Source organism: Larus michahellis, chromosome 1 (assembly GCF_964199755.1).
Source record: "Larus michahellis chromosome 1, bLarMic1.1, whole genome shotgun sequence".
NCBI classification, from domain to species: domain Eukaryota; kingdom Metazoa; phylum Chordata; class Aves; order Charadriiformes; family Laridae; genus Larus; species Larus michahellis.
Window position 1 is genome coordinate 58,824,446 of NC_133896.1, and position 23,069 is coordinate 58,847,514.

At 38.0% G+C, this 23,069-nt stretch overlaps 1 protein-coding gene across 4 annotated transcripts in view; it reads left to right on the forward strand.

Moving 5' to 3' along the window:
• Positions 1-23,069, forward strand: part of LARGE1 (LARGE xylosyl- and glucuronyltransferase 1) — a 282,679-nt gene that overhangs the window by 57,351 nt on the left and 202,259 nt on the right. The window contains exons 3-4 of one of the 4 annotated variants that reach the window (XM_074580471.1): positions 10,288-10,342; positions 11,649-11,810. The exons of the other annotated variants lie outside the window; for them this stretch is intronic. The gene's annotated coding sequence lies outside the window, so the exon portion shown is untranslated. The remainder of the gene's footprint in view (positions 1-10,287; positions 10,343-11,648; positions 11,811-23,069) is intronic. 4 annotated transcript variants of the gene reach the window in all.

Genomic DNA, 23,069 nt, shown 5'->3' on the forward strand with positions numbered 1-23,069 from the left:
GTGGACTGGAATGTGTGTTGAGCTTGTAAACCCTTCGGATTACAGAGACCTAATTGTTTATGCAACCAGACTTTTTAATTATGACACTCATTTGGAATGAATATTTAAAAATACACACCATACATAGTCTGATGCCAGAGGGAAGCTTGTGCTGACATTGTAAAGTGAGGCATGATTAATACAAAAATTATATATGTGTAATTGTATATACAAAGAATTTTTCTCCTTGTTAATATTGATGCTTATTCTTTTGTGCTCTTAAACTGGTTAAAATTCTTATCTACTGATAGACTAGAAGCATAATGAGGAAATCCAGTGGATATGAAATACTTTGACTCAGAAATTGTCAACAAAGACCTATTCTCTCGCTAGATCATGTATATAAATTTTCTTGCAAAACAGTATGATCTTTTAGTTTTTTGGTTGTTTTTCAAAATGTTGAGTACTTTTGCTGTGAAATATGAGATTTTAAGTAAGCATTGATCGTTCCACTTTGATTAGATGTAAATACTACTATTGGATTTCCCAGCAACTTAAGACTTTGTGGGCATGTTAACATAATTCAGTAATGATCAGATAAATGCAGATGGCCTACTTGATTACCTTTTTTGTTTTTTTTAAAAAAAGGTAATCGAGTAGGCTATTTTCTTTTTTTTCCTTTCTTTAAAAAAAACGTAGTAAGAATATGGATTGCATCCTTCCAGCTCCTGTACTGGGAATTATACTATTGACTTTAGATGATTTTACCCCTTTTATATGTAACTCCATTGTTTAAAATACGTGGAAAAAAGGATTGGGAGCTAAGTATGTGGCCTCTCATTCTCCACTTTAGCCTTAATATTTGTGTCACAAGTGCAGATGACTGGACATACATTCGGAGGGAAGAGAGTAACTACACAGATATTCTTCTAAGCCTTTTAATATAGCATCTTTCAAGTACAGCAGCATCTCAAAGGAATCCAGATGCTTTTTATGCATGTGTTAGCTTTGCTGAACCTTAATTTATTAGGGCTTTTTGTCTTACCAATATTCAAGCTACTGTGGTGGCAACTGATAATTGCTGTAATGAGCTATTTGTAGGAAGCATAGTAATACTGACAATCAGGTGACTGAATGGGGGGTTGGATGGTCATTTATCTGGTCTCCACATATGGTAAAGAATCTCTGTTAACCCCCAAAATAACTCTTGAGCAGCTGCTGCTCTTTCAGCTGTTCCTCTAGCTGCTCCAGCAGAAGCTCTGATATTTTCAGGGAATGCTGTTCTAACCTGCAGCACTAGGTATCTCCTGCATAAGCTAAAGCCACTGTATGTCAATTCTGCCTTTGTATTTGCATGCCCCAAGTCTGACTGTGGTATAGAACAGGTTTAAATTAAAGCTATCTTTAATTAGGACAAGGTGGGAAAGGTTGTCATGGTTTCAGCTAGGATGGAGTTGCCTTTTTTGCTGGCAGCTGGTACAGTGCCGTGTTTTGGATTTGGGTTGAGAATGTTGTTCATAGTGCACTGGTGTTTTCAGTTGTTGCTAAGCAGTCAAGGCCTTTTCTGCTCCTTGCACCGCCTCACCAGTGAGGGCTGGGGGGTATAAAAAGTTGGGAGGAGACACAGCTGGGACAGCTGACCCAAACCGACCAAGGAATATTCCATGCCATACAATGTCATGGTCAGTAATACAAAGCTGGGGGAAGAAAAAGAAAGAGGGGGATGTTTGGAGTTATGGCATTTGTCTTCCCAAGTAAATGTTATGCGTGGTGAAGCCCTGCTTTCCTGGAGGTGGCTGAACACCTGCCTGCTGATGGGAAGCAGTGAATGAATTCCTTGTTTTGCTTTGCTTGTGTGTGCGGCTTTTGCTTTACCTATTAAACTGTCTTCATCTCAACCCATGAGTTTTCCTTATTTTCCTGATTATCCTCCCTATCCCACTGGGGAGGGGGAGAAGTGAGCAAGCGGCTGTGTGGTCCTAGTTGCTGGCTGTGGTTAAACTACAACAAAGGGACAAGCACAGGAGTGAGCTGTGAAGATGTCTGTTTTACACCTCTCTTCCATTTGTAAGCAGTGGAATGATATCATTTGAGTCAGGAAAGAAGTCTCTTTTTATTTCCCCTGTTCTAGATGTTATCCTTTTGAAGGAAGACACTTCCACCCCCCACCCCAACATCCTTAAATATAAGGCCTACGAGTGTCCTGGCATTGAGGTGTGAGAAGGAACTGTTTTACTGTCAACAAAAATACATGTATTAAAAATAAATTAAGGTTAATATATTTCCATGTATACATTATACATATGTATGTTTATTTTTAGAAGGTCTTGTAGAAATAATTGTAACCAGGTAAGTCACAGTCATGAATGAATTTTCTGTCTTACAAAGGATTTTGTTGATATGAATACATGTTTTCTGACTGGAAAAAAAATCACGAAAAGAAAACCTGAAAAATTATCTTTTCCTCTGAGAGGGCTTCCATTTTCCCACTTCTGGCAGTTGTGCCTTACTAACATCATAGTTTTGGGACCTTATTGAAACCTGTGCCAAGCAAACTGTTTTTCAATCTTTCCGGACTGAATACCCATGTAAAGATTTTTATAAAGTAATTGCCAATAGCTTGTACCCTCTTTGATCTGCTCTTTCGACAGGGAGCCAACTGCAGCAGTAATTCATGGAGACAGACTCTTGTCCATTCTTGTGGCCAAATAGCAATAATTCCTATTCACTAAATCAATTTGATCTTGGAGAGTGCATGGTACTTCTTTCTACTTTCTTGAAGACCGAAACAAACACATCACGTGAACTATATGTGGATTATATGTATGCTCATAATCATCACGTCAAGGCATCAGTTTGTCTTTTTTAGTTTAATGTGATCGAAACTGTGGTCCCATCCTGGGATTTGGACCTGCTTCATTGTAATTTTATTCTAAAAGAAGTTGCTTCTTAGTATCGTAACTGATAAGACTTTGTAGAAACTGAAGAAAATAAAATTCTGGTACCTGCTGCAATTCCAAGATTCTGAAGGAAGGACCCAGCTCATTATCCTTCTACCTAACACTAGAGATATTGGGGTGGGTGTACCTGCTTCTAACTCCTGTTCTAGAATCGACAACCTTGTTAACAGTGGAGGAAAAAGTAGACTAGTTTTTTTTTTATTGAGGTTTGCAATCCATATGAAAAAAATTGCAAATGTCAAACTCTATTACAAGATTGTTGTAAAAACCATTTAAAACATCAAATGTAGTTTTAGCGTAAACCACAACATGATTTGAATTTAGTGATGTCTTCTCCTCCCAGCTGTTCTCTGCACACCCACACCTACGCACCCCCCTCCTTCTCTTTTTGCTCTTAAACTTGGCTTTACTACAGCAGTGGTAAGAAAGCATTTTGTCAAGGACTGGTCTCAAGCTGTAGTTGCATTGTTGGAAAGTACAGCTGTGGAGAGTCAGATCTAGTATATTTGCAAGTGTGTTTTGATGATCCATGGGGAGTTCTGCTCTCCTCTTCTTTCAGAGCTGATGGAAAGGGCTGCATTGGCAATAGATAATACTGAACCTTTTATTTTACATAGAAGATGGGGAAAACACATGTGCAGTTTTATTTGCAGGTTCAAGGCCAACACTGTGTTCATAACGTTTTTGATGTAGTCGCTTTTTCCACTGAAAGTTTGAACAGTAGTTGGTAGAAATTGCTGTAGGAGACAGATTGGATCAATTTGAAAATGCAAGATTATGGACATCATATAGAAGATACATCATTTGTTAAAATGGTGTGGTATTTCTTCAGGGCAAAGACTCTTTCTATAAACATACATATGCACTGTTATACTGCCTGTGTTCTTGCACGTTGTGGTACCATCCATGTGCAGTGCACATCCATGATGCAACAACATGCCCTATAGTTTGTACTTTATGGTTCATGCTCCCTGTCTCATCATGGAATACAGAAACAGGGTTTTCCTGTGCTCAAAGCGGTTTATATTTCAGATGCTGCTCTGTTCCCTTGACTAAGAAGGACAGACAGCTCCATCCATGCCAGAAGTACTTTGTTTAATATATCATCTCTCCAAGACACATTTTGAAAGGGCACAACCTTAAATACGGTGCTGTCAAGGAGAGTTATGGCTACAACATTTATTACCGCTACTTGGAAGAGGGAAGGGATAAAGCACAATAAAGCACATGAAACATGCAGTAAAGATGGACAAGAAGTTCTTTGGCCATACGCTAGTGTAGTTGCAGTCACTGATTTTTGCTTGTGGAAGATGCAGCCCAGAATGTATAGGCATAGTCAAAATGCTCATGTGAGGTAGTGCAACTATTTGAAAGGTTTGTTGAAAAGAAAAGGAAAAAAAAATCATCTTAACAGCTCTTGGAGGTATGAAATTCCTTCATAGCAGTTATGAACTGAACTAGAAGTGAGCCAAAAATTTGAGCTAAAAAGATTTGTATGCAGTTACCAGCCTTTTTTTTTTTTTTTTTTTATCACAGTGATCTAACTTCAGTAACCACAGAAGTGGTATATATGTTTTGGGATCTCCACAATGGTTGTACTGTCTGCTATCCCACACAAAGCCAGGAGACAATTTCTCCCAGAAGCTGCCAGCAGCAGAATGCACTATCTTCTTCTCAGCACAGAGAGCTTGTGCAGAGAAGGAGAAGAGGGATGGCAGGTGTCTTCTGCTTAGTGCAGAAAGCTGCCTGCTGATCCTACTGCAGTTGGCGCAATAGGAGACATGGTACTGCAAGTTGAAACAACTTGCCCGTATTACCCATTTCTCTTCCCACCACTTAAAAAAGAATTTGGAATAAATTAAAAATAACTGTGTGGAATTCTGTGATGCTAGCTGGGGCTATTTTTATGTCCATGATAAACAGGATGCAGCCAGCTTTTTAAAAATAAGCATCTTGCAAGTTAACCCCATAATGTATAACTGCAATAGATAGTATTAGGTGTGAATTTCCTTAATTTCCAAAATTTAATGTTAAGACTCTTGCCACCACTGCAACACAATTTTAAGTCTACCCTTTGAGATTGTTTCCATACGACCGTCTTGCATCAGCATTGTGCAAACGCTGAAGATCACCATGGGCACAGTGGGACAGTGTGTAATTTCTTCCTTTGCTTAGGCTAGACAGAACTGGAGGTTGAATAAGCAGGAGCTACATGTGGATGGATTACATGCAGACACAGTAAACTGTTAGACTCACCAAAGTTTACAAACACTAAACACTGGGAGATACTGTTGTATAATTTCTATAACATTAGAGAAGTCCACTGTGTGCCATTGTTGCCAAAGATTCCACCATTGATAGGAGGAATAGTTAATCCTTTAACCCACTGTATGAGAGTAACAAATATGCCAGTCTGTTACAGTGTATTCTTCCACTATGCCGTGCATCTATGCCTATCGCAATGAAGGCAGCTAGAATGGGATCATTATGGCTCTGGTCTGTCAGTCCTTCTCCATTCCCAGAGAGCTGAGCTGCCTTTGATAACCATCTCTTATTTACTGGGAGACCATAGAGGACTGACTGTTTGAAAAGTCACTCTGTCAGTGCTGTAGCTAGCTCCAGTGCTCATGTTGTGCTGGGGGTGTCCTTGCCCCTGTCTCTGTGCCTAAGTGGGGGTGCTGGCAAAGGGCTAGAGTCCTCTGTCAAACCCCTTTCAGTATCCTGCTCCTCTTTAGTTCCTTCTCCATTTTACCTTATTGCTCTCTGATGTGTGTTTCTTTCCACTGCACCCACAGGAGTTAGGTTACTCTAAAAGATTGTGTATAAGGTTGCTCTCAAGCAAATGACCAGGTCATTACAGCTTTTCCAGTCATTTTCTAACCTTTAAATTACCTAACTGCTTGCTAGAGTACTTCATTTTCCATCTAATTGTCATGCTGATTTCTCTTTGAAAGGAAACTTGGATTCTTCTGTAGTGTTTTAATATCTATACGCAGGATGCTTTCCAAGAAATCAAATTTTGATGCAAAGCTTACAAATAAAAAGCAGAAGTCAAAGAAGATACACAACCTGGAGCGGGTCCTGAGACTCTGTGTAAGCACTGCTCAGCAATAACAAAAGCATCCCTGTATTCTCAACACTGTTTTCAGCACAGATCCAAAATGTAGCCCCATACTAGCTGGTATGAAGAAAATTAACTCCGTCCTAGTCAAAACCAGTACACTGGTACCTGTCTTCTATGAAAATGGAGGGCAGAATGGCTTCAATCCCATGTAGGAACTGGGCGGTGTGTCTTCTGGCAGTGCTCTTCTGGGCACTGGAAGGAGACCCACATGGTGTCCAAGGTTTTTGTTTCCTTTACTAAATACAGCAGATTAAAGGACCCACCAAACGGTGATGTCTGGCACAAGTGGGGAATAGCAAGCTGCTATTCCACAAAAATGCCAAATATTACTAGAACTTTGGATAATTGTGAAAAGCGACTTAACATTATGAATCTAGTATTTAAGTCTATGAGATATGCAGGTCTGGAAGAGGCAGAAAAGATGTCAAAGCGATCTCATTTCCATGTTCACCTAAACTAGCTAACTTAGAAAGAGAAATCTATCTTCAGCCCTTACAAGAAATAGTACTGCACCATCACATACTCAAATGACCATTTCTCATACAGTATGTGCTTCCTTCTCCTCTGTCCAAAGCCATTGCTGCTCGGGAGCCTGAAAGAGGCCTGATTTTCATGGAATATTGAATTCTACTTTATGGAAATGAAGCCTTCCACTAGGATGGCTCAAGTTAGATGCTCACAAGAACTGGTTTAAAAAGCCTTGTCACCTTAGGAACTGTATATCTCTCTGTTATGGAATCAAGAGCAGAGAATATTGAAGGTTAGACAGAGGTATGCAAGTTGAGGCATACTGCATTAAGAAACAAATACAATTCCTGCTTTCAGAGGATTTATGCCATACCATTACTCATGACAGAGCCGTTTTTATTGATGTTAAAAATCTAACCATTATTAGAGATTAAGACAAAACAAACAAACAGGCTAAAAACCCCTGAGTAGTATGAATAGGTAGAAGTTTTTAAAAAATGAATAGTATTTGAAATCACTCAGTAAGTGCTATCAGGAGAACTCTGGAATAATCACAGCATAAGAAGCATACATAAATTACTTGTATTCATAGGCACTGTTGCTGTGTAATTATCAAAAGGATGAGTCAAAACTGAGCAAGTCTGTCAAAAATTCAGCCTGTGTCAGGAAATATTTCCTAGCTAATAAATAACATGGCAAAAATCTCCCCTGAAGAAATTACCAGCTTCTTTGCATATCTGAATGATACGTAATGGGAATAAGTGAATACAGAGTCAGCAATTGTGTGAGGAAAGAAGCCACATTACTCCTTTTATTTTTGGCTGTGCCTGGGGTCAGAAGTTCCTTTGTTCTTTCTTTACCTCCCATTAGAGCAAACATAGTCTGCTTCTTTTCTCTTAAGGCTCCTTTTTCCTGTCCAACTTTTTTTTTTTTTTATTTAAATAAAATAAAAATGTCTGTCTGTGCTGCAAACTGTGACTGTGTTGGCTCATTATTATTATTTTCAACACTTGCATGTTAATGAAATGTTGCCTTATGCTACATTGTAATACTTTTCAAAGGAAAAAACCCTCTTTAAAAAGGCAGAGTAGTGAAGCTCTAATTTATTGAGTTAAAACTTCAAACAGTCATACTTAATGTGCATGCTGTTAAAGTATTAACCATGCATCAAGTATTTACGGTGTATAAGGCTACTTATATAATAACCTGCTTTATTTATCAATGCTTCCACAATTTTGCATACTACTGCTTTTTCAGATGTGGAAAATTGACTCCCTTTGTTTTGCCTTTCAGCTTTCAAGCTCTTTGGGGCCAGCATTATTGTTTGCTTAAAAGTTATTACTGTTCCATCAAACGCAATGGAGAATCCATTCTTTGTAGGTGCTTACAGGAGGAAAAAGTTAAATAATAACATCAAGCGCACGTGTGATGATGTGTTTGTAAGCATGTTTCCTTCTGTGGAGAGTATGAACTGGAAAGGGTGAGCAGAAAAGTTTCTCAGATTGCTGTTAACCAGGGACTGAACTGTAACAAATCTGCATCTGCTTCATGGTTGTCACTCTGTTGTTCACCATGACCGTATGGAATTTCACAGAGACAGCAGGGGTAGGACTTGTATCTGTATGCATCACAAATCTCGTCCCGTTGCCACTGGAGGAAGGACTCTGCCTGGTTTTGGTATTCACGCATGGGGCTCTACTAGTGGAGACTACCATGTGTGAGAAAAGGCAATTAATTGCTGCATTATTACCAGTAGTAATAGTAGAGCTGTTGGCTTTTATTGGCTGTAGGACATTAAGTTGCTTTATCCTTTCCCAGTGCTTCATTTTATAGAAGACAGCAAGAAAAGACTCGCATGATGAGGGTGTTTATACTTGAGTGACACATAGCTCTTTTTTCCTGTTTATGAACAGATTTCCCTAATTATTAGAATCCTGGGGTGTAAGACGCTTAGGGCTAGTTATTTCATCATGTGGCATATGTTTTCACATGAGACTGTGTAGTAAGCATGCATTTGTGAATGGGATCATATGATTCAGCATCCCTAAGCGCGTTCACTTGTGCAGCAAAGGACAGTATTAAGCTTATTGCTCTAAGCTAAGCATCATATGACTTTTTTCAGTGCCCTGGCCTGGGGCCGCAAGTGATGGTAATTTTTGCAACTACTGTGACAAAATATAATGTGGAAACCCTATAGAAGGGGAAGGTGATTTTGCTTTCACAAAATGCATTTTTCTTTCTCCCGCTCATTCTTTCACTGATTTCACTCTCTTACTCACCTATCCAGAAGTACCAAGACGTGTGGCCAATTCATGAGGCTAGGATTACTTACAGTGCCACGAAGGGTAAAAGATGCCAGTTATTAAGTCCTCATCATATCTGCTGTTTTTTTTCTTGATTGGTGATCACATGGTGTTTTTTGACTGTACCTTTTGTACTCTTTAGGAGTTGACAATGATTGCAATCTTAGCCTTTTCATTCTGTACCATCTCTGTGAGTCAGTAGGCAACATTGCTGATTTCCCCACTGTCCTTCTGCCACCTTGTCTGGGTGGTTTATAGCTCTATTCCTATTCTTTACCTTCCTTTCACTTTCTCTTAATGATTTGATTTTGTCTTTTATTTTACAAAACCAGACCTCGTGAGCAACTGCATACAGAAGTGCAGTTGATAGATAACTGGTGTGTTTGGGGGTGCCCATCAACACGTGACATCTCTTATTCCTTTTTTGACAGTTTTATTTTGTGCTTTCACAAGACATACATTTCCATTCATACTTAATTCAAACTATTCTTTGTTGTCCTATTATAGATCTCTACACTTTTAATTGATTGATGGGACATAACAGCATCCTTTGTCAAAGTACAAGCAAGTTCCATAATCCCTTTGAATTCTCTAGGGTTGAGAAAAAGAGATATATCATAAAAGCTGTAGTTATGTGCTCTGTTTTGTTGTATCTCAGCCTGAGGAGTCACTACAGTGTTCCCCTTCTCCCCTGTCCTCCCCCCAGTTAGAAAATACCACTTTAATTGTGTGGAGCATCCAATGAACTGATGAGTCCATGTTGCCTTATGACAAGCACTGCGCTTGAAGAAATTCCTGTGCCCTGCCTTCCATGTTTATCTTTTCTGGCCCTTTATTAATCAGAATCTTTGCCTGAAAAATAGGACCTTTATGCTTCTTGTAAAAGCATCATGAACTAAGAAAAAACTAGAAGATACTGACTTCCTTATCTTATATTGTAATTAAATGATCCAAGAGACAGAAGAAGAGTGTGTGTCCATTACATACATAATAAGCAGAATAGGTAATGTATTATATGGAAAAAATAATTTTTTCTTGTAAAGAGGTTGGAGGATGTTTATTTATTTTGCTAAGAAGCATTATCAGTGCTAGTAATGTGAATTGTAATACCTGTTCTGCAATAGCAGTTAGTCTTTTGAGAGAGGCTGGCTCAGTCGTCCACAATGATATGATTTTTTGGTTTTGTCTTTTTGTTGGGGCTGTGGGTGTTCTGTTTCTTTGGTTGGTTTGTGTTAGCTGGTTGACTGTTTTCCTAAAGAAATTTGTTATGATGAAGTGAAATAAATTGAATTGCTGCTTAAATTAAAAAAAAAAAAGCGGGAGGATCGCTTAAAGTTATCTTCCTTTTTATAGAGGATTTTTGTGTTTTGTTGATATATGTGAGTGGTAGTAGATTATGTTTCTTTTCTATTTACAGAATCCTGTATATTATGATTAGCCTTTGCTTTTCCAGGGCTAAGATCACAGCTAGCAAGTGATGAAGCAACCTTTCTTTTATTGGAGCTCAGGTAGGGGAAAGGTCTTTCATTTCCTTTCCCAAACTCTAGGTATTTGCCAAACAATACAGAGATGATTGAAAGTGGTATGTAAAAAAATACTAAAATTAAAATAAAATGGTAGAAGATACTTTCAATGCTTTTACAAGCCCTGTCTTCTTTTTACTGAGAAAAGGGGTGGCTCATTGGTATGACCTTTCCCTTCTGGGGCCTATTTTTGCATTATAATTTAGGTCATAACTTTTTAGAACCTACGTATCTGAAGCTAGTTGCTAATTCTAGCTATATTAATTTTAATTCTGAATTTGAGACATTATAAGACCTTATTTTACAAAAGTATTGAGTACACATAACTTCTGTGAAAGTCTCTAAATCTAGAACTTGCGGTATTTAACACAAAATGGGCAGTTTTGTTCATAGAGTCATAGAACAGCCCAGCTTGGAAGGGACCTCAAAAGATCATCTCATCCAACCTTTCGTGGAAAAGAGACCCTAGATGAGATTATCTAACATCCTGTCCATTTGCTTTTTATTCAGTCTTCACAAAAGTGGGTTTATTAAAAAGTCGACATCCCACAATGGCAAAGCAGATTTTTTTTTTAAAAAAACAAACTTTATTTTGGACTCTAAATTGCAACCTTTCAGAAAATAGTTCATTTTGCACCTAAACTATTGTTACCACCTCCTGTTTCTGCAAAGCCAAAGAATGACGAAATGAATAGGCCTTTTTTAAGGTATTATATTTTAGGGATTTGGTAAAGGATAACAAGACGACTGTTTTCAATAAGTAACTAATAGTCTGTCTTACATAATTTGAATCTAGGTTTTCATCTGTCTTCTATTTCTTTATTTTGGATTTTGATATTTCTGCTGCCTTCCTAAAAAGCCATGGGGTATCTCTCAGCCATTTTTTTCTGTCTGTGAAGGATTTGAGGGTGAATGATGCACCCACTGGGTCAGATAAGATTTCCATGCTGCCTAAATGTAAGAATTATGGGGGTCTAAAGTAATAATCATAGTGTCACTTAAGTGTGAGTAGGGGAAAAGTATGAACTGAGTTAGCATGTAAGGATGTCTCTCTGATTTTCAGTTACCAATTATCAAGGAAAGCCATGATTTTTAACAATGTGTGGGCATTACAGAGATGACCTTTTTGACTTGGCAGCAGATTGTAAGGTCATTCCTATCAGCTTCGTTAGTGTCCTTGTTCCTTCGTCCATCACCCTATTTTGGTAATGAAAGATAGTGCTAACCCCATTCTAGTGTTTTATTTGCAAAACACCTATTTAGGCTGTAATCTTTCTGTAATTCTCTGCAGAGCAAAGTCAGATGCCATCTCAGGAAAAGTGATGTTTGCTGGAGTGTTTAGGATTGTACGTAGCTCCTGCATGAAACTTCACTTCTTTCTCCCTCTGTGACCACAATCCCACGTAACAGCGCTGTTGCTGTGTCCTAAAAACATGAAACTTAACTGAATAAGGTAATTTATGTGTCGTGTCTGTTTTCATAAGACCTAGATTGTGAAAGTCAGCTCCATAACTCATGAAAATAATCATCTGCTTTTGTGTCTGTAAAGTAAAAATGTAAAAAGAAATTGTTTTGTATTAGTTCTGTAAATTCTTCATGAACATAAACAGAAGACCCGCTAGTGTTCCTATTCATATGCATAATGTGACCAACTTAAATCAACTCACATAAAATTGGAAGGGAAGAACAAGATTATTATTGTAATATCAATTTTTAAATATTGTAAGAATGTGCATTGTGGGAAGAATATGAGTAGGCAAATAAAATCTAGGACTGCATTGGCTTCTTATGTAACACTGGGTAGGGATGGACAAGAAGGCTGGGTGGAGAATGGATTGAGAGCAGCCCTGACAAGAAAGAATTGGGGGTGTTAGTTGATGGGAAGCTCAGCATGAGCTGGCAATGTGCACTTGCAGTCCAGAAAGCCAACTGCATACTGGGCTGCATCAAAAGAAGCATGGCCAGCAGGGAGAGGGGAGTGGTTCTGCCCCTCTACTCTGCTCTGGTGAGACCCCGTCTGGCGTACTGTGTCCAGCTCTGGAGTCGTCAGCACGAGAAGGACACGGACCTGTTGGAGCAGGTCCAGAGGAGGGCCACGAAGATGATCTGAGGGCTGGAGCACCTCTCCTATGAAGACAGGCTGAGAGAGTTGGGGTTGTTCAGCCTGGAGAAGAGAAAGCTCCAGGGAGACCTTATAGCAGCCTTCCAGTACCTAAAGGCAGCCTACAGGAAGGATGGGGAGGGACTCTTTATCAGGGAGTGTAGTGATAGGAAATGGGGTTATGGTTTTAAACCAAAAAAGGGTAGATTTAGATTAGATATTAGGAAGAAATTCTTTCCTGTGAGGGTAGTGAGGCACTGGAACAGGTTGCCCAGAGAAGTTGTGGATGCCTTATCCCTGGAGATGTTCAAGGCCAGGCCGGATGGAGCTTTGAGCAACCTGGTCTAATGGAAGGTGTCTAGTGGAGGTTGGAACTAGATGATCTTTAAGGTTCCTTCCAACTCGAACCATTGTATGATTCTAAGAAAAGGTCAGACCTTCAGGATCCTTAGGGTAGAGGCTGCAGCCCTGCCTGTCCCCCAGCACAGAAAGAACATATTTTTTTTGCTTTTTGAAGAACATTGTGCAGAGCTCTTTTGCAAGTGTTTTCTGTCCTAGAAAAAAAAATTACTTTTTTTGAACTGCAAGTATAAGATAGTGTTAGAGTTTCCTGTCTGGGATGGACTTTGACCAGCTCATTAAAGCTGGAATTTATCCCTCAATGCATCTGTAAACTGCTGTGAAAATTGTCATTTCTTTTGGAAATGATGTTTCATTTATTTCCCAGAGCTGTAATTCAGCACTAAATACTGGGCACATGCCAGATCGTAGGACTGCAAAATAAACTTTTGAAAAAAGTCTTAGACTTTCCTATGTTTTAAAATATTTGAGAGGAAAAAACAATGTAGTGACTCTTCAAGTGACAGTGAGAACTTCCTAAAAAATTCATCCCAAAATGGTCATCTCTTCAAAAAATTAGTTAAATGGGAAAAAAACAAAGGAGAATTAAGAATAGGTGTCTTCTAAATTTTTTATTTTTCACTCCGAACAGTGTTCAACTCTGCTGCTAAAGAATGTGTCAGTAATTGAGAGAAACAGCCTGAGCCTGTAGATTCTCTCAGGCGTTGGACTAGGAGAGAGGGTCTGATCATGGCATAAACGATTCCATAGTAATAATGTTTTTAAAGAGGAATAACTTACAGTTAAGCTGGTGGACTTGGTCTTCGGAGTCCATTTTTCAGCTCATATTTCAGACTTAGTCTGATTATAGACAAGGCACTTGATCAGTCTGCATTGACACTCTCTGTACTACAGAAGATCAGGATATTTTCTTTCTGGATACTTTTAGGTTTCAAGGTCTATAGGGGCAAGAACTTCCTGTGTTTGCACACCACTTACCAGACATGATCCTCCTATGGTAAGGCCCATAGGCATGATTGTGCAAGAAGTTTCTGCACCATGAGGAGGAAAAACGTAGAAATCTTGCCATTTTGACTGCAAGTAAGTTTTTATTTGCACAGTATTACTGTTATTTGCACTCTGTGGGTAAGCCAGCCACTCACTTCCAGGATTCAGTGGGACTTTTTTTCCCAGTGCCTGGCTACTGTATGTTTTTCTGCAACTAGGAAATGCGTGTCATATTTTGTATTGCCTACCGTTGTCAGAGAGATTAATTCGTTCTTACTGCCTCTCCCCTTTCATTGAGGCATCAGCGACGATCCTTCTCATGTAGTCATCTTGCTAAAAAATGTGACATCTGCCGTCTGACTGTGGCATTGCAATGCTTCAGCGTGCGTTGCTGAGAAATGCAAGCACTTTATGGAATTACATAGCTGGCTTTCAAATGGAGCACCTTTTTAGTTGAAACTCATATATTTTCTTGGAATCATTTAGAACTACAACATCAGGACGTGTAATTTCAGTCTGTCTTAGTTAAAAAATTTCTCTTGAAGCACTGGAAGTTAGAATACATCTAATTCCTTTCATTGCCACCTTTGAGGAAAAAACTGCTTAGAATTGTAGATTTGAGGAGAAAAAGTGTTGACATTAAGTAAGTAATTTATCTTTACTTCCTTTGCCTACTGTAAGTGAAAAAGCAGGAAAATGCCCCAAATAAGCTACCTTTATCAAGTACCTAATTAGCTGAGCTCTTATGCTTCAACATAAGACAGGTTATGAATGGGATGATAAAAAAGGAATTCTTTTATAGTCTAATTTTTAGATGAAGAAAAAAACTTGCATTTGATCACAGACACTGATTTTCCTGACAGCACCACAGCTTGTGAATTATTCCTCATTAATACAGCTGTATAAAACTGGGTTTTTTCAGTTCACATCATATTTTGTGTGGCTTCGGCTTTTTCTGCAGCTTGATACAGTGGTACAGCTTTGTCCGTGTTAGCAAATACTGAGGCCCAGCAGGAGTGGATTTGTGGAGTGAAATTGTTGGTGCCGAGGACCTGATACACAGGCTGCATTCATTCAAGGTTTTTACAGTAGGCTAGTTACAGTCTTGTCCCAGCAGCTGAGCATCCGTAGCATCCTTTAGCATACACTCTGGAATGCATCTTCTGGTTTTTGTTTCATCCTAAGGGTATCCAGTTTGTGTCCTCTCAGACACCTCAATCATGTAGCTCAGCCTCGAGTAAGCAGGAATGTTGGGGAGATTGTGTCAAAAGGGATGAAGGTATTCCCGCTCTGAATTAAAATGCTGATGTAAACTCACTCATTGACCTCTTTCTCAGTTAGAGCTGAAACGGCCCGTTTCCCTGGGTTTTTTTCCACATTGATTCACCAAATGGAATGGAGATTGAATTTCTGGGACATATGTCATACTAGCTGTAGGCTTTCAATCGATAATATTACTGCTATTAGCATGGTGATTGAACTTTTTTCCCCATAAACTTTTGAATTTTTGTACCTCTAAGTCTTTCATATTACTCACACAGTGAAACAATTTTAGATGCTCTTATCCAAAATCTCATAACCTCGCAGATGGCACTAAAAACTAAACAGAAAATCCAGCATGTCATTATGAAAAAAATAAATTTAAAAAGTACACAAAATGTGTAGATCTGATACATCAGTCTTTGTTAGTGACACTTAAAGAGTATTACTGAGCTACTGTGAAAAATATTAATGAGGACTGAGGTATTGCTTAGATGAGATATTTTCACTACAGTTAGATTTTTTAGATGCTTCTCCTAACTTTATCATGGACTTGTTGTGTAACCAAGTAAACTCAATTTTCCTTAAATTCTTAAATTTTTTACTTAAGAGACCCATGGACTCCAGAAGACATGCAAATATTATGACATTTAATTTGGAGATCCTGGTATCTTAATATGAGGGTACATTACAGGAATGTTAGAAATGCTTAAAAAAAGTTGAGACTTTGAAATGAAGGCTGAGAGTAGCTAACTGATAGCATTAATCTGAAAAGGTCTTAAGATGGATTCTTATTTCCATGTGAATACTTGGTAAGGTCTTCTCAATGGTTAACATACTAAAGGACCTCTACCTTGATCGGATACTAACTACTCCAGGCATCTGTTTATTAAAGTTTATAAACAGGTCATTATCGCAATGTGTGTTTGGAAGACAGTGCAACATAGCAGACCCAGTTGACGTGTATCTGCTTGAATCAGACTAAGAAGTTTCAAGAGCTGCATGATAACAGCCTGAATTTGTGATCAATATCCACTGGTGGTTTGAAGTTGCTTCCAAGAGATATGTGCATTTTCAGTAATGCCTACAACAGCAGGGCTAACCCCTACGATTTTCTCAGGAGCCATGAGGAGGTGGCATTTTATGTCAAGTTCGGTTCTTGAAGTTCTACTATAACTTCAGCTTGTTCCTGGTTTTCATAGTTGCAAGTGTAAATTAAGATAGGAACTTTCAAAGCTTTCTAATCTAAAGATTAGAAGAAGAAAGAAATTTCTGTATTTAAGAAAATGAGAAGAGCAGTCCTTCCCATCTCCCAGGCTGGTAGGGCCTCTTTTTTCAATTCTTTTTTCAATTCCTGGGGTTCCCAGGTTGCTAATGCTTGTTGTTAAAACGGCCACTTAGGCAGAAATAAGACATATTACCATAGTTTAAGGGGCATTTTACAGGAACGCCATTTTCTCTGGCATATTTTTCACTCAAATATACATTTTTAGAGTCTTCAGCCCTACTGCCCAAATATCTAAAGCTTCAAGTTCTTATTTAAAATGGTACTTACTGTCGCTTTCAACATATTTCACTGTCTCTCCCTTTCAAAATTAGTTTGTAAAAGTCTTTACCTGTAGAAATGAAATATAATTTTAAGGTCAGTTATAACAATCAATATTAACAGGTTTCTTTAATCTATTCAAGTCTCTTTAAAAAGTAAAATATTCTTATAACTACTGTATGTGAGCTAGAAACGAATACATTTCACAAGTTTTCAAATGTGAAACATTAGTCCATTTTCTTACATAATGCTAAAAGAGGACATAAAATACAAACAATTAACATCCATATTTAGGATTTTATCAAGTCGAAACCCTTCAGGAATCAATGTATTTTCTTTTAAAAATTATCTCCTTTTAGAGAAATTGAATCAAATAATGATGACTTTGCGTGGTGCCACCAAAATACAAAGTCAATGGTATGCACTTTAGAGCTAATGCATATTACTGAAAGAAACCCCTTAACATTTTTTTCTGCTTTCACAGGGTATATTTTAGGTTAGGTAAAAGATAAGAAATATTGTTATGACCCAATCATAATTTCAAAGATTATGCTATATATAATTGAAAATATGTCATATTTTCAAAGATTATTTCAAAGATTCAAAAGAATCAGCTGTTTAGGTCATAAGTTACCCTGTAGTTACAAAATTATGTCTAAATATCAGCAAATGTGAGATCTTAAGACTGTACAAGAGATTTTTAGTATATTATAGAAGAGGTATAAAGAGCCTTACATCACTGAGTAGGCCTGTCCCTCATCTCCAGCTTTGTCGTTCTTAACATCCTCAAAACATGCATTTGAGCTTTCTTCACCTGATGTACCAGAGCAACTTCTAATAAGTGGAATATATTTTAGTTTTCTTTTAATAGCATGGTATAAAAAATATAGTCACTACAAGCTATGCCTTGGCATTTCCATAAAACAAAACAGGCAAAATAAGTCTTAACATTTTGAAACTTTTTTGAGAAATAAGAAAAAGTGATTGAAAACTTAATTTCAGAACTTTCAAGACCAAATTATAAGTTGCCTGTAAAATATATGCAATATATATTTTTCCTAGCAATTAGTGGTGAAAAAAATACTCTAATTTTCTATTAACTTGTGTATCCCAAAGTTAACATAAGTACTGTGAACCGCAAATGATGACATATGATCAATGTTCATACCATTTGATTTGAGCATGTTCTCTAAATTTTCAAATATTCTTAATGCAGTTTCATTGTTGTATTTGAAATAAATGATTTTCCTTCTCCTTCAGCTGTGCAATAATGTGCAATCACTGCAAGTACCAACATGTATCCTCATAGCTGTGGGTGAATCTTGGAAAAACAATATTATATAATTTGTTGTCAAAATCAACCAGTCTGTGTGAATGACTATAGCTAATAATAATGTGGTACATTTTTCATAATACTATGGACTACTTTTGTTGCCCTTCAAATAACTGCATTGTTATGTCCTATATTTTTGTATCTCCTAGCAACAGAAAAAGTTTTTAAAAGTTATATTTTTAGAAGTATGCTAGAATTGGTTTCACAATCATTGTATTTTCATGCTGTCTTACTAACAGTTCCCCATGAGCAACTGAGAACATTCTTTTGCATAAAATGCAGTGATCTATAGTGATTATTGCTATCTATTGCAATACATATTAAGGTCTATCTTATCTTATTGGCAAAACGTTGGCATTGGGGTGAGTATCGTGATCCCAGTTTCTGTACTGGTATAGCAGAATTGACCCCCTTTAGTTTATGGTCATTATATCTGCTGTGTACCTGCAGTTTACGTGGCCCGTAGATTCTAAATATTGTGCTCCATATGGTCATGATAAAAGATAACGCTTATGATACAAGAACAGGGTAGACCATCTGTAGATAACAAAACAGACATTATAGCAATGACATTTGTACTGCCAAAGGCATTGCCTCCAGAGAGCACATCCTGAGCTGCAGGCCAACAGGTACAGAAAGGCCGTCATTCACGGCACTTGGCCCCTGTAGAGTGGGCTGCCTGCATCCATGGTGCATAACATGCTTTGCCTACATCTCCTTTGAGTCCCAAGACATTGTTATTTTCCTTTTTACAGAAAAACTGCCACAATTCACCCAAGTCATGACATGATGCAAAGGGGTGTGTGGTGTCATTTCTCGAGGCATTGCATGATAGCAGTGCCTGAAGGCAGCAGACTCGCTGAGGCAGTGCGGGGGGATGGTTATAGTGCTCAGGGAGCAATCTCGTCCATGCTGTCTGTAGGGAATGGTCCTGGTGGTGAATCTCCATCAAAACTTCCACTGATTCCATGTCAGAAAGGCCTAGCTGGCTCACTCTGAAAGAAAGCCCAGGAGTCAAGAGATGTGTGGAAAACCATAGTATATCTGGAACAAGCAAGGGAGCAAAGTTATTAAACAGTACTGGTATGCATGGGGTTATTTTAACTGCAGCTCCAGTAGTTAGACCAGCTTTGCTTCAAAATATGTGTCAAATGTATTATTTTGGCTTTGGTATCAGTTGAAGTTATATACGTGTGCTTGTATACACGTGTTTGTAAAAAGCTATATTTAAGGATCTTTTGGGTTGAAACTATTATTAAGATCTAATATGCAGAATTGTTGCAGAAATAAGTCTTCAGTATAGAAAGCTCAGGTGTGTTTCAGAATATCATTTAAATCTGTGAATATTCATAATATGAATTTCAGTCATTCCCACTTCATTATCTCACTCCAGTGAAGTATTCCATCCAGTCGGCAACAGTCTCAGACTAGAGAGTGAGGAACTTCACCTTAATTCTTCTCTGAGACTCTTAACCAGCCTTTGTCTACTCTCGGAAGACCCACTGCTGAAGTTTCTAGAGGTGAACTTTACTTCTGCTCTGGGTTTATATTAATGATTGCCAGTACAATACAGAAAGAGTCAAATTGTCTTAAAAGATACTAGAATGTAGAAGCAGAGTTAGGAGAGACAGTAAGAGGTGTTGTTCCTCTCTTTCTCTCCCCTCAGTTCAAACACCAGCCAGTGGAAAGCATCCTCTTGTGTTATATGACATGTCCATGACTGCACAGTCCTCTACATCCTTTGATGATCCTCAGCATCATCATTATCCTCTTTTCCTTTTGTTAGAAAAGATCTGGCAACCTCCCATCTGCCCCAAAAATGATGAATTATAATCAAATTTAAAGTGGAAGTGTTAATTATGTGCATTTGAATAAGGTCATTCTTTTCAGTATATTCATTTTCTTTACACGGGACTTGATAAATATTTTATATTTATTATTTCTGCACCTTCATCTAATTGCAGCATTATAGGAACTTGAGAGAACAATGATGATGATAATGAGATCAGTAGGAGATTAGAAAAAATGAAGTTCTCATGCAGAGGAACAATGAAATGTTAAGTGAAAATCACTACAATTTGAGGAAATGTGGGGAGCGAACATAGAAACCCTGAGCCCTCTGCCCTTTTTCTTTAGGCAGACAACACTCCCTGAGATGGTAATGAAGAGTAAAGAGCTATCCAAATTACAGTTCGCTTTGAAAGAACAGTATTCAACCTGCTCTGAGCAGAGGATTGGGCTAGATGACCTCCAGAGGTCCCTTCCAACCTAAACTCTTCTATGATTCTATTGAAATGCTAACTCTACACATGGAAAATTTGGATTCTTCAGTAAGTGCTTTTGTCAGCGTCTCCTCTTGAGGCTAGTTTCTACGGCTTTGTTCAGCTTTGGTAACACCTTTCATACTCTTTTTGTAATTGCATTAAACTTGCCTGCCATTCTTGTCTAATACCCACGTTAATCTGTGTAGTGCCAAATAACAAGCCATGAGAAATCTGTATTTGTAAATTCCAGTTTATCAAGCCCTCTTCCGGTGTTCCAGTGTTCAGGAATAGTCCTGTGTGAAATAACCTAAATCCACAGCTGTCTTCCCTACTTAAAAAAGTCCCTGATGCTAAATTACTCTGCAAGAGCTTTGCTTCTATGTCAGTAAAACGGAGGAGGATGGGGTGGGGGAAGCACCTTTCCCATCAGCTTGTATAGAACTCAGCTGTCGGAAAGCCTAGGGAAATGGATAGTCCTTGTAGCCTTCCTGGATGGTATAATATTTAAGAACAAATATATACTGGACCTTGATGCACAAGATTTCAGCAGGAAACTTACTTTAAAAAGTAACTCACAGTTCATGGTGCTATTTTACATTCTGTAGTAGCATCAAAGAACTATTGAGACTGTATAATGTGCTTAGTGAAGCAGCACTGTAATCATAGCGAAGGATCTGTCTTCTGCTTTCAATCATGGCCAGATACATGCTACTTTTTTTATCTATTTGCCGATTCCTTGATTATTCAAATATGAAAATCCCAGCAATTCTTGGAATTTATTACATAATTTGTTTTATTTTTATATAAATTTGATAGAAATATTTGTGGGTTTAGTAATAGTTAAGCAATTAAGCAAACCTACTGGAATAGACACTTTTGCCCCATGTAGTCAGGTGGATCCTGTCTTTTGTTAACAGTCCTCCATTCTCAGACAGGGTCCCACATTTGTAAAAGCAAAATCTCTCATGTCAATACCAGCTGTGCAACCAATTTTTGACCCACAGGATCCATACAGTCCTCAGCTCCTTCCTCCTCACTGTCAGGATTGAGGAGAGGGCCACCTGGGTCCACTTCTTTTTATTTTTTTAATTTGAGTATTTCATAAAGAGCAATTGACAAGTATGATGCCAACTTCTATTTCCATCTGACAAGTAAGTAGCTGCTGTAAGCGTGTTACAAATCCCTATGTAAAAGTAACTTGTAGTTTGAGATCTATGCAGTAAAATAAAAGGGTTTTGGTTTTTTTTTAAATAATGGAACTTTGCTTCATAGAGGGACATGGATTCTTTTATCAGGGAGGAAAACTTCAAGCAATAATTGTTTTCTCCTGGGCAAAAGTTTCTTCTGAATCTTTAATCAATTTCCTTGTTAGAGCAGCTTTTATGTAGAGGATTCTAAAGAAGGTAAACACTGCTTTTGAATAAGCATCCAAGAACTTTAGCTGTAAAGCAAAGTATTAGCATCAAAATTCTTGAGAGGTGTTAGGTATGTTGCACGTAGTGCCATACTTCCGATTTAAAGACCATTTTGTTTTCTATGTGGTTGCATGCACACAATGCCTAAGAAAGGGAATTAATGGATGAACAAACCCATGACTCTTTGGGATTTGATTATGGAGGGGAAAGATGCCCAGGTATAGAGTCAGGGAGACCAATGATGCAGCAACATACTGATGTTTTTCTCCAACCAAGAAGAGGTAGCATGTTACTTTTTCCTCCTGCCATTATATCAGGTGGAGAGGCCTGCATTTGGAGCTTTGTGCTCTTTTTAAGCCTGAAATTCAGATACATAATAATGCTGTAGTCTGAGTGTAAACCATGATTGTGGAGCAGAATTGCTTTACTGTTGAAAGATTCTCACAGTGATTACTGCTGGTTGCCCATGGTCTCTAGTATGTTTATAATTTATTGATGTTAGGATCTCAAATTCTAAGGTATTCTTAGTATGTATATATAGTAACTTGTTAGACTTCTGCCATACACAAACCAAGTCAGATTCATTAAGTTTTCTTTGAGCTATGCCAAGTCCTGAGATAAATTGGGGAGTCAGGAAATACTGGTGCTATATGCCCATATAGATGAGGGGCTTGAGTAAAGCAGAGTTTGGAGAACTCATTGAAAAACCAGGTCAGTAGCTGCTTTGAAAATAAGTATCATTCTTGAGTTGCAAATGAAATGTGAATAGCAGGCAAGATTGATCTTTCTGTGGTGATTGTGTTTTGTTGCTGCTATCTCTTCTCAACTGATAGATTCTTTTCCCCCTCATATTAACAGTGACATTTTAGTTGAGGCTTAGGACTGTTGATCTTAAATTGTGTTATTCCTTGATAATGATTTTTAAAGTTGCAGGCTCTCCTTCTTTTGAAAAGTCTAGGCTTGAAGGGAAAAAGGAACTCCATTAAAAATGCATATATAAATATATATATTTGTACATACATATATAGGAATACATAAAATTGAAAAAGGAAAAATGTGAAAGCATATTATTTATTTACTTCTCTCTGTCTGTGACTACTCAACTGTCAGGATAGAACCCCATTTTTGTGCTGGTGTTGCTTATAGCTGGAACCTTCTAGAAAACTTTGATTAACAGGAAGCTAATAGAATTTTCCTTGAGCCATGGCACATACTGAGTGAAGATATAAAAGGAGGTGTCAGTCCTGTGTGCCCTCGGAGCAGTTAGCACAGTTCCAAGGCAGAACTCATTTGTGCTGTCAACTTATTGGTTATTTTCTCTTTTATAGATAGGACTATTTTCTTGTAACTAGTTGAGAAATAGTAAATTTGGTAGCATTTGGAAACTCTGCTGTACACTTTAAAGTGGCTTCACAGAACTTCTGAGGTGGTTGTTGAGTCTGAGTT